This window comes from Agelaius tricolor, unplaced genomic scaffold (genome assembly GCF_023055355.1).
Source record: "Agelaius tricolor isolate 1412-34295 unplaced genomic scaffold, bAgeTri1.0.p SCAF_1, whole genome shotgun sequence".
Taxonomy (NCBI): domain Eukaryota; kingdom Metazoa; phylum Chordata; class Aves; order Passeriformes; family Icteridae; genus Agelaius; species Agelaius tricolor.
The window spans coordinates 49,364,035-49,370,333 of NW_027269261.1; positions in this window are offsets into that span (position 1 = coordinate 49,364,035).

The window sequence follows — 6,299 nt, forward strand, 5'->3', positions numbered from 1 at the left end:
TGCATGAAGATCATATGAGCATGTTTTTTGTCCATATTTTGACCAGGTTAGAGTGACTGCTTGCATCCATGGTGGTAAAGTGTTAGTTGTGCTCAAGCTGAAACTATCATGAGGATCATTATCTAGGGACTCACCCACAGTAAGGGTAAGCAGCCCCCAGACACCACACAGCTTGTAATTGCAATGCTTCTCATGAACTTACCCATAATGCAACTTCTAAGGAAAAAAAAAAAGTCACTATTTATTGCTATATGGATCATATAGATCTAGTCACATTTAAATGAAGTGAGATGCTAAAGCTATGACTATAGTAATTCTTTGAAATCCATGTAGAGTTAATTTTATGCTTAGTTGGATCAATACATCAAATGAATTGGTTTGTCTCCTGGAATTTATGCAGGTAGTAATGTTTGAAAAAAGATGTGCTACAGCAAAGCAAATATTAATAAATGCAGAATAATAAATGCAGAATAAAACCACTCATTCTCTAGTGGTATAGACATAAACCTTACCAGAACTTAGGAAAGACTGCTAGTAACTACCAGATGGATTTATTATGTGCATAACAACTTTTCACAGATTTTGAGTGGTTTTGGTCTCAATAGAACAAGTTTGTTAGCTTATGTGTTACACAAATTCATAGCATAGACATTTGTACATGTTCACATTCTGTCATATGCCAACACTATTGCTAAATTTACATAAAGAGGTGTTTGTGGGGAAATGAGTGGATCCATTTGACTTCCATACAATTTTCAAGCTGTTCTAATCCGAGTCACTTGGGTTGCTGCTTAAAATACGTCTCAGTTCTAAACCAAAGACTCTCCAGGTCTGAAATAACCCCTTCTAGGTAATAGTGTGCCATTCATCCATCACTCTAGGCAATTGCCATGAAACATTTCAGTAGCTTTCCCTTTTATAGGTCTCTAGTCGATGACTTGTCCCTAAAGAAAAGGCTGTTACATTTGCAAGCATTTCTGAATGGCAGAGAATTGCAGTTTTCAAAAAATGTATATAGTACCTAAATCAGTTGCTGAAGTTTAATAGTCCCCTTTACATTTTGAGCTGATTGTTTGTGAGCTTTAATGAAATCCACAGAACTTTGCAAAAAACACGTCTGAGGGAAGCAGTAGAAAAAGGATCAGTCTCTCTTGGTGTCTGCATAGTTCAGACAGGGAAGAGCTTCTTTTCAATATTTCCTTTTTCCTTAATTTCTGTAGTTTTCTTGGCATTGTTCAAAAAATAATAATATCCCACTGTCTGTTCCTACTGAGACACTTACTCCCCAGTCATACTAGTGTAAATTATGTATGTAAAAGACCATTTTTTTGCATAGCTTTATAAACTGCAGTTGTATTTTCATAAAGTTTTAAGTTAAAACTTCCACCTCTGTTAAATACCCGTGGCTTAAAATAGATGGTCTGAAAGCACAGAAAATGAAATATGTGTTTCCAGAGGTACATAATCCTTTATGTGGTAATAAAGTCAAAGGAGGGTGTGGATTTTTCTGTTACTTCTCATGAAGTCTTAGCTTTCAACTTCCAAAAAAGAATGGAGTCACTCTGAATCTTTCTACTAGCAAGTGAAGGCACTGACAGTGCTTTTTATTTCATGCTTTTTAAATACGAAGAGAGAAAAACCTGCTTTGTGAGGTTTAGTGTTTAACACTTTGCAGAAAACGTAGCTGAACCTCATTTGAGTAAGATTGGTTTAACTTTCCCTACAAAGACATGGAGCCAAAATGATATGAATACTGGTTTGTATTCATAAATATAAAAATATAAAAAGGAAAAGCATTAGAAGGTAGATATAATTGAGTTATTACAACACAAAATGCCACCTTGGCTCAGTTACTTTTGGAGGCAAATAATTATGGGCTCAGCTCTTGCAGTGTTAGATCTAAAAAAGTCTAAGTCTCATGCTTGTTCAGCATAGGGTCCTTCTGGAATCAAACAGTGATGTTGCTGTGCTGCAGATGGTTGTTTTGTACAGATGTGGATAGTCTGTGATTGCCACCTCTCCTGCAGAACTTGGCTTTGAGCATGCTGTAGCAAGGATTGTTCCACTGGTCACACATGGCAACAGGCTTGATTTTTTTTTTTATTGATGCTGATAAGTTGCCAGACTAAGCTTCCAACCCACAGGAGGATGGCTGATGGAGACAAACAAGTATGTGCAGTGACTGAAGGAGCATGGAGATAAACGTGCAAATATTAAATGTGTCTTTTGTGTGCATAATCATTCTTAAGGAATAGCATTGAAGGAAACCCTGTCAATTAGTTTAGCTTATTATTTTATATTGATAGAATTTATGTCATTTGAAAACAGTGTGTGTACAGCTGAAAGTGAGGTAGTTCAGAAAGCAAAGGTAAGACAAGTGCTCTGTTATTCTTGGAACCCACAGTCAGTACCTCCTCAGGTAATACACTTGTTTTCTGGTGAGGAGGAACTGTGCAGTAATGCTGGTCAAATTCACAATGCCAGAAATGGTACTGTCAGAATTTCTGATTGTGGAAGCAACAGATTGAGTTAGCACACCACAGTCTTTGCAAAATGCTGAAGGATAGTTTGTTTGATGTGTCATTTAATACAGTTCAGGGCAGTGAACACTAACAATATCATTGATTATAAAGGTAAAGTTATTTTTTTTGCATATTTATACTTACAGTCAAAGTGAAAATGCAGAGCTTAATAGTTGCTTTCAGTTTAAATCACTTAAAATGTGGATGCTTCCAAAGGAAATCTAATAGTGGCATATCAAGTGCTTCACTGTGCTGCCCCTGTCAATCCAGACTGGCCATTGTGCCAGTCTAACAGCTCTATCAGCTTTGCCTTTTCCTCCTTTGAAATATTTTAGCCACTGGGATAACTGTATTTGGTAATAAATTTAAATTACTCATAAATGTGTGCAGTGTAAAAAAACTGTTCTTTAAATAAGTTTATGTTCTTGAGAACTTGGAACATGATATTCTACTACATGCTACAAAGAATTGTTAGTTGGTTGACAGGAACTCAAGAGTGCTTGAAATTTGCATGGAACTAGTTCCGACAATTCCTATATAAATATATATTTAAAACTTCCCATTTCATTGTTTTATGGGCAGGAACCTAAAAAGTGAGAGATCAGATCAGGATTTATTCTACATGCTTCACAGACAAGGAATTTGCTATCAAGCAAAAACTAATTCTGATAATTTAAGAAAATAATTCCACTTACCTGGAATTTGAGGTAAACTTGAGAATGCCAAATTAATGCCTGGTATTAATATATGAATCCGTTACCTTTTCTGTTTAGATTTATCTCAGAATAGGAAAAGCATTTGGCAACAATATTTTATATAGCACTAAGCCATAATGATCTTAGCTTGAGAATTTATGCTTATGGAAAAGTGCAGATTAGTGAATGTGTAAAAGTAAACCAAGAAGGAATCTCTAAAAATTAGAGCTCAATGCTATTTTTCAGTAAAATTAAAGCCACTTTAGAGGGCACAGGTGTAAGAAGTTTCAGACAGCTTGCATTATAGTTTCATGCAGTAAGAATAAAAAGTAAGCACTGAGGAAGATAATGTCATGTGAAAATTCAAGTGTTCTTATAGCTGTTCAAGACAATGTATGTGTAATTCAAGTGTAACTCTACACAGAGAATATTTGAAGTGTGTGCTGTGCTTCCACATGACAGATCTGGTTTTGGGCTGATCTTCATTATTCTTTCAAAGAGGTGAAGATAAACCAAGTGATCAGCTGCTGACTTAGGGGCCAGGTACAGCTCAGCTGAGGTTTCTGTGGCATTACCTTGAGGGATGGCTGTGCTAATGGGGAGGCATCTGTGTGAGAACTTGAGCTCAAGTGGAAACGGGTTACTATGGTACACAGCAACATACACATACCAAATTAAGTAGCAGGAGTCCCCTGTCAATGATCTAGTCTGCAAAGTATGTCATACACATCTCCTGGTTCTTGGCTGCAAGCTGTTGCCATGGCCTGTGGAAGGTTGCTAAGTTGCAGGCTGTTTACACTCTCATTCTAGACTGCAATTCCTATTTCCCAGAGTTTCTTTATAACTGGATGAAAGTAGTGCTTGTTTCTTTGCAAGGATTATTTGTATGCCAGGTAAGTGAATTTAGGAAAGCTTGCCAAAGCAGTCAAAATAAAGTTTCTTTAAAATAAGGAGATTTGCAGTGGAAAATTAGGTAAATACGTGAAACCAGAAAGATAAGCAGCAGCAATGTGTTGTATTCATGCAGTGATACAGCAATAGATTCATATATGGAAAGAAGATAAGAGAGTAAGATACTCTGTATGCAGTTATATACACTTGAGCACTAAATCTGTTTTATTAGATTTAGCTGGTGATATAACTTCTTATTTTTTGTATGTGGCGGGACTGTTGGGTAGGAAGCAGGGTGCTTTCTGATTTTTTTTTATATTTCTGCTGCCACTTTTAGTAGACCTTAAAAATCATGAGTTGATCCAAAGATAACTTCTGGATTTGTTTTTTGATCCAATTTCAGTCTAAGAAGAAGGCTTTAATTTGTTTTTACTTTTTTAATATAACTGGAAAAATAAATTGATTGGTAGGGCCAGTCACCGGTAAGTTTGATTTCTTTTACTATGAGGAGCATATAATAACCACTGAGAATTGTATACTTAAATGAATAATTGTTTCTGTTCCCTTTTCTGATATAGGGCCATGGCTTGAAGGATAATATCCTTCAATTTTGTTTGCTTAAATTTTTGAAAAACATTAAAGGTTTCCCTTTACTGTTCCAAACAACTTTTGTTACAAAGCTTTCAATCATTATGCAGTAAAATGGTTCTATTTCTGACTTACCTAAAATATAGTTGGACTTGTCAGCAAGACTTCCATTTTTTAGGCTGTTTATTAAATTCCAGTCAGCTTTGGAGCTAGAAACCTATTGCTTAAGCATATATTGAGAAGGAAGTTCTCTTGTCAAACAGGCTTGGGTTAAAGAACAGTTAAAGTTCCTTTCCCATGGTTGCTTTTTTCACCTTTTTCTCCACATGTAATGCTGGGTGTGACTTCCTGAAATGTTGCTGGTCATACATAAAACAATTCCAATTAAAAGGTCTGCATAATGAAAAGTAAGCAATTAAGTTTTTCTTTAAATGACCCCAGGAGTATAATATACAGGAGTTTTCTATCAATCAGTAATTTGTTGGGGATCCCATGAACACTGAAACCCTGCACAGGTACAGAGGGTGCATTAGACTGGGGCACAGTTATTAGGATCTGTGAGCATTGGCTTTTGAAAGGGGAAGGATTATTTAAGTGTCCCCAGAAAAAAGGCAGGCACATTGTTCTACTTAAAAATTAATATCATATTATAGCACATAAGTTTTGGGTCAGATCGCATTCTCCTAACTAATGAAATAAAGTTTTGCTATTCTATACAGTCACATATTTGTTTTTACACTGTCTTGTTTCTAAACAAGCCTGAACACTTCTTTTTTCCCTTAAGTAGACATTTTAATTAGAAACTTGATATAACATTGGTGGTAACAGGCTTACAAAACGAAGCTTACAATGAGTTAATACTGTAATGATTACTGCTACATACTGTATTTCTCTCAAGAAGCTCCATGTACTTTGATCTCCAAGTTAGCCCTTGGCCTCTCTCATCCCTCTGTGCCTGGCAGAAGAGCCATGTTCCTGCTAGGGCTGCCAGAACTCTGGGTTGGATTGGGTCACAGCATCCCAGTGCAAATGCACCACAGATGACATGGAGCATCCCTCCAAAAACTGTGTGGCTCACTCTGGGCAGGAAAGAAGCCATGTGCAGGACTAGTCTGCAATATTCATTAATTTCTGGACATTGGTGAGGCTGATAGGACATCCTGAAAGGGCCCTGTGCTGAAATATGTTGGGACTTTTTCCAGCTCCCAAGGCATATGAGGCTGGGGAGGATGCAGAGGGCTTAACTGGATGTTGAAAAAAGAAACCTACCAGATCAATTATTCCTGTATGTATTTCTGTAGTGTTTACTGTAATGTTATTGCATATTTATACTGCCAAGTTGCTTCTAAAAACAACAAACTTTTTTTTAAAAAATGCTACACAAACCCCCAAGCAAAAGTGGAAACCATCTCCTGTCGTGTCCTATCTATTGTTGCAGAATAATTTTCCAATGCAGTTCCTGAAATGGCCAGTCCTGACAGAACTTCTGTAGCTTAGTCTGCGTAAAAGGTTGCTTCTAGCAATAAGCAGCTAAAATGGTTCTTGCAGTTATCACTGCTCTGACACAGCTCAACGCTAAAAATTAGGGCTAGCAGTGCTTATC